Here is a 6307-nt window from a genome sequence, read left to right on the forward strand (position 1 = left end):
GCAATGGCACAATCTTGGCTTACTGCAACCTCTGCCTCCTGGGTTCAAGCAATTCTCTTGCCTCAGACTCCTGAATAGCCGGGATTATAGGCACATGCCACCACACCCGGCTATTTTTTATATTTTTGGTAGAGACAGGGTTTCCCCATGTTGGCCAGGCACATCTCGAACTCCTGACCTTAGGTGATCCTCCCACCTTGGCCTTCCAAAGTGCTGAGATTACAGGCATGAGCCACCGCGCCCAACCTAGTTTTTTTTTTTTTTTTTTGAGATGGAGTCTCGCTCTGCCACCCAGGCTGGAGTGCAGTGGCTGGATCTCAGCTCACTGCAAGCTCCGCCTCCCGGGTTCACGCCATTCTCCTGCCTCAGCCTCCCGAGTAGCTGGGACTACAGGCGCCCGCCACCTCGCCCGGCTAGTTTTTTGTATTTTTTAGTAGAGACGGGGTTTCACCGTGTTAGCCAGGATGGTCTCGATCTCCTGACCTCGTGATCCGCCCTTCTCGGCCTCCCAAAGTGCTGGGATTACAGGCTTGAGCCACCGTGCCCGGCCCCTAGTTTTGTTTTCAAAGCCAGTCACCATGGTGGGAGAGGGGATGGGATGAGAACCAGGTGAGATCCCTGTGCATGCAGGAAGTTGCACCAAAGGAGAAGAACTGAACTTCTGAGATTCATACAAATAGAGGCTACTGGCACATCTGCCCATCCTCTTCTCTGGGGAGAGAGTGAGAGAGATTGAGATTACTTATTAAGCAAATCTCTAGGGTTGAGAGGGAGGGTATCGCTAAGTTTTTTATCCTGGAGTATAAGCAGATGTTTCCAGGAACAGGAAGTACAGAGGTTTACAATTCGAAAATTCTCCAGATTTCTGTATCTTTAGGGAGATACTGTCTCTGCCTTTCAAAGCCTTTGCTGTTCAATCAACTTGTCAGTGTCCTTTGCTCTGAAAGCCCTGACCATGAAGAAATACCAAAATATTCATATAGAATTTTCTCCCAATGAAGTATTTTCCTGTTATTAAAAAATTATTTTTAATTCAATAAACCAAAGATAAAGCAGATAATTTATTATTTTCATTTGTCCATTTTGTTTTTCTTGTGAATGAGCAATATTGTAGGACTGTTAAGAATTGGCTCCTTTATTGTTAAGAAATGACTTTTATTGATCCTGGGTAATATCTAATAATATTTTTTGCTCTGAAATCTGTTGTCTGATACTAATTTTCATTTCTTTTACTTTACCCTCCCCTTTGCATTTCTTTTGATACCTGTGTGGTGTTTTATTAATCAAAAACATACCTTTCTTTAAAGCTCTTGTCTGATGATCATGCTCTGGACCTGCCTTCACCCCAGTTTGTTCCATAACTGAATAGATCCCACTCTGTGACCACACCTACAATCATATTAGCCCTCAGTTTTCTTTTAAGTGATTTTTCTAGTTAATCAAGATCTGCAGTTCTTTGCTCTTTTCTTTTTTGACAGGGTATCGCTCTGTCACCCAGGCTGGAGTGCAGTGGCACAATCATGGCTCACTGCAGCCTCAACTTCCTGGGCTCAGGGGATCCTCTTGCCTCAGCCTCCTGTAGGTGTGCACCACCATACCTGGCAAATTTTCGTTTCTATTTTTTTTAGACATAGGGTTATGCCATGTTTCCCAGGCTGGAATTTTAAAAAAAATTATTGCTGTAAACAATTATTTTTAAAAATATTTTAAGAATAAGGTAAAATATTTTACATTTGTCCACATAGTTACCATTTCTGATGCTCATCAGTCCTTTGTGTAGACCCAGATATCTGTCTGCTATCATTTTTTCTTCTGCTAGAAGGAATTTCTTCAGCATTTCTTTTCTGTTTTGTTTTGTTTTTTGAGACAAGGTCTCACTCCGTCTCATCAGCTGAAGCACAGTGATCATAGCTCACTGTAGCCTTGACCGTCTGGGCTCAAATGATCCTCCCACCTCAGCGGCCTGAGGAGCTGGGACTACAGACATGTCACCACACTTGGCTAATTTTTATATTTTTTGTAGAGAGTGGGTTTATTCATGTTGCCCAGGATGGTCTTGATCTCCTGGACACAAGTCATCCTCCTGCCTCAGCTTCCCAAAGTGCTGGGACTATAGGTGTGCGCCACTGTGCCCAGCCTAGAATTTCTTTCTTTCTTTCTCTCTCTCTCTTTTTTTTTTTTTTTTTTTTTTTTTTTGAGACGGAGTCTCTCTCTTCACCCAGGCTGGAGTGCAGTGGCATGATCTCGGCTCGTTGCAACCTCCGCCTCCCGGGTTCAAGTGATTCTCCTGCCTCAGCCTCCTGAGTAGCTGGGATTACAGATGCGTGCCACCATGCCTGGCTAATTTTTGTATTTTTAGTAGAGTCGGGGTTTCACCATGTTGGCCAGGCTGGTCTCGAACTGCTGACCTCCAGTGATCCGCCCACCTCGGCTTCCCAAAGTGCTGGGATTACAGGTGTGAGCCACTGTGCCCCACCAGCCTAGCATTTCTTATAGTGCAGGTCTGTTGGTACTCTTTCAGATTCTGTATGTCTAAAAAAGTCTTTTTTTTTTTTTTTGCATTACTTTTTGAATGAATTGTAGGTATGTAGTTTTTTCTTTCAGTACTTTAAAGATGTTGCTCCACTGTCTTCTGATTTATATTGTTTCAGAAGAGAAATTTACTGTCGTTTTTATTTTTGTATCTTTGTAATGTACTCCTCCTACCCCTGGCTGTTTTAAAATTCTTCTTCTTATCACTGGTTTTAAGCAATTTGATTATAATGTCTTTTGGTGCAATTTTCTTCTTATGTATTTTCCCTGAGGTTTATTAATCTTCTTGGATCTGTAAATTTGTTTCATTTGGAAAAAAAATTTGGCCATCATTTCTTTAGATTTTTTTTTTTCTTGCCCCCTCTTCCATCTCTTCTCCTTCAGGGCCTCCAATTACAAATATATTGGGCTGCCTGAAGCTATCCCACATCACTGATGCTCAGTTCCGTTTCCAGTTTTTGGGCGTGTTTATGGGTTTTTTCCTCCTCCTGAGCCTTCCCTCCCACCCCCTGTGTGTGCGTGTTTTGTTTTCAGGTAATTTCTATTGTTGTGACTCAAGTTCATTGGTCTTGTATAGTGTTTTATCTGCTGTTAATCTCCTCCAGTGTATTTTTCATCTCTAGATTGATTTAAGTCTTTTATTTATGTGTTCTATGGCTCTCCTTAACATACTTATGTTTTTCTGTGCCTTCTTGAACATATGGAGTATAGCTATCATAACTTAATGTTCTTGTCTACTAGTTCTGTTGTGTTATTTCTGAATGTGTTTTTATTGGTTAGTTTCGCTTCCTGGTTAAATGTTGCGGTTTTCTGCTTTTTGCACACCTGGTAGTTTTTGATCACTAGACATGATTTCTAGTGAATCACTATTGCATATTATATTGCTGGGTGCTGGGTAGTCTTGTACTTTAAAAAATATTCCTGAGCTTTGTTCTGGGGCACAGTGAAGTTACTTGGAATCAGTTTGATCCTTGGAAGGCTTGCTTTTAGATCAGCAAATTTTGCCCTGTTATTCAATACCCTTCTGACTGCTTAACCCTGTAATCTGGGTGTTAAGGAGGTTTTCTCACTGTGGCTGGTCAGAACATGAACTATACCTGGCCCTGTGTGAGTTCTGGGGCTTTTTTTTTTTAACCTTTTCTTCTTGGGTAGTCCCTTTCCCAGTCTTGGGTAGTTTTCTCACACTGGTACTCAAAGGGGAATCTGCAGATTTCTGGGGTTCTCTATCTGTGCAGCTGTTTTCCCTTCCATACTCAGCCTTGAAGAACTGTAGCCACTCAATGTTCCCTAAACTCCCAACCTGTCTTCTCAACTCCTGTGTCTGCTGGGCGCCACCTAGCTTCCTCCTCCCTGCTCTGTGGCCTGAAAACTTTCTCTAGGCAGAAGGCTGCAGCAATTGTAGGGCTCATCTCATTGGTTCCCTCCTCCAGGGACCACTGCCTTAAGTTGCCTAATGTCTGATGTCTGAAAATGGTTCATGTATTTTATCTGGTATTTTTAGTTGTTTAAGGTGGGAGAGTGAATCTGGTCCCTGTTACTCCATTTTGGCTGGAAGCTCATTGATTCCTAGTGGAAATGAACGCTTTTTCCCATATCTTCTCATTTTTACTTTGGATCCTTTGGTACTTTTACCAGATTGTACAGATCTTGTCTGTGAGACCCAGTCATTTTTCTGTTGGAGACCCCTTGTGAAGTAGCTGTCATTTGGATTAAAAGGAGAAGGAGAATGTTACTTAAAATGATGACAAAACTATCTAAATAGAGAAGAGAGTGTGTATGTAGGTTATCTGCTTGCCTCCAGTCCTGACCCAGGTTGGTTTGTCTTGTACAGCACCACCAGAGTGTTCCTCCTACAGACGCACATTTGATCATGGTACATCCCTGGGTAAAACTGGACATGGTCCCGCTCCTTAACATGGCCCTCAGGCCTTGTTTGTTCAGCTTTGTCTTTTCTCTTCACACACTGTAAGACCCAGCTCTCCTGCACTGCTGGTCCTTCTTCCTTTACCATGTGTATACTCTCACACCTCATGCTTTTGCAGTGCCGTGACGCTGAGTTTGGTGCTATTCCTTTGTTTTTCTTGCGTCTTGTGCTTACGTGTTTAGCATTTAGCGGGCTGTACTGTAATTTATCTCTCCCTTCCTCCAGTTTTTTCCTTCTGGGCAAGGTGATTTTTGTACATAATTGTATTATCAAAAGCATCTTGGGATGTATATAGCTATTTTACCTATTTGAGAAATGAGAAAATGCTCAGAAAGGTTAAATAGCTTGTGTTAGGTCATATAACTAGTAAGTATAAGAGCTAGTCTGTTGGGCTTCAAAGCTAGACATTAAGGCCTGCTGAGGGGTTCGAAGTGAAAGGGAGAAGTGAGGGACTTACCCGTGGCTTCTAATCTTTTATCCCAGTGGACACCTGGTCAAGTTCATATTGTAAAGCAGGGTGATATAGAAGAGGAACAGGGTTGGGGACAACACATGTATTTCCTAAGAAATACTTGTAGCAGTATGTTGTTATGGTGAACAATTTTATCTTATGGTTGTTCTTGTAATAGTAGCTGGCAGAAATTTTTGTCAGAGACATCTTTGATGATCCTTACATATTGTATCAGAAGATCTCCTACTGCTCTTTAGTAGATAACTTTTTTTTTTTGTAAGGATGGAGAATAATAGAATGACAAAGAAAACATTTCCCAAGGCCATCTAGTAAACTGAATTTTCTCTTGAGAGTTGAAACCCCAAAACGTTACCAAAGCTGCTTGCCTATCCATTATTTTAAAAGAGAAAAAAATCTCAAGAGTAAGTTTCTATTCTCTTGGTAAATGTTCCAGGACTAAGCAGCGACAGAATCACAGATTACTTCCTTTTGTTCATTTTACACTGAAGTGTAAGCAGAACTGTGTTTCACTATTACCAGTGTAATATCTCTTCCCTGTATTTGAAATGTTTTGTACTGATTCATCACTTTATTCAACCAATTAATGCACTAGCCTCTCTAGGGCCTAGTTTCCTCTTGAATTCAAGAAACAAAATTTAAGCTACTATGGTTGATTATACCTTTGGAAAGCTTTCGTGTTAATTATACTCAAGAAACTTAAGAGTCGGGAATAATTTATGCTTGGTGTAAGAACTGATGTGTGTTGTCCTCCTCGGGTAACCTCTTTCTAGTGTCAGCATACTGGGAAACAAGTTAATTGTCAAAAGATTGTTTTGTTGAGTATAGGATCAGGAAGGGAGAAGGTAAATTGTTGGTTTAAAAGAGAGTTTAATTTAGACCAGGTTTGATTGTAAACACATTATCCTTTCCGAAGGAACATGTCTATTCAATAATTCCAATATTTATTTAAAATGTACTAACTTGCCCTTTTAGAAGTAAGCTCTTAAAGGGATAGACAGGACTGATACTCTTTTCCCTAGTAATGATTGTAGAATGAATGAGTCAAAGCACTTTATATCTCTGGTCTTTATAGAAATACAGCATGTCCAAATCTCACTATCCAACTGTGCTTTCTTGTATTTCATGTTGGTTTTCATATTCCTACTTTCATCTTTTCTGAGCTTTGTACTGTGGTTAGATGGTTGAGTTAGTTTCTGTTGCACTCCATTTTTCTTCTGGCCAGCCTTACTGCTTATCAGTTGTATAAAGAGAATGTTCCTTCTTGTCAGTTGCTTGATTCATCTTTTATGTATGTTCCGATATTCACCCTATTATTTATTTTAAATTGGACCCATAATAGCAACTGCCTATTTCTTACATGTTCAATTCTTTTATCATCT

The sequence above is a fragment of the Rhinopithecus bieti genome, unplaced genomic scaffold (assembly GCF_001698545.2).
Source record: "Rhinopithecus bieti isolate Rb0 unplaced genomic scaffold, ASM169854v2 scaffold_15436, whole genome shotgun sequence".
NCBI classification, from domain to species: domain Eukaryota; kingdom Metazoa; phylum Chordata; class Mammalia; order Primates; family Cercopithecidae; genus Rhinopithecus; species Rhinopithecus bieti.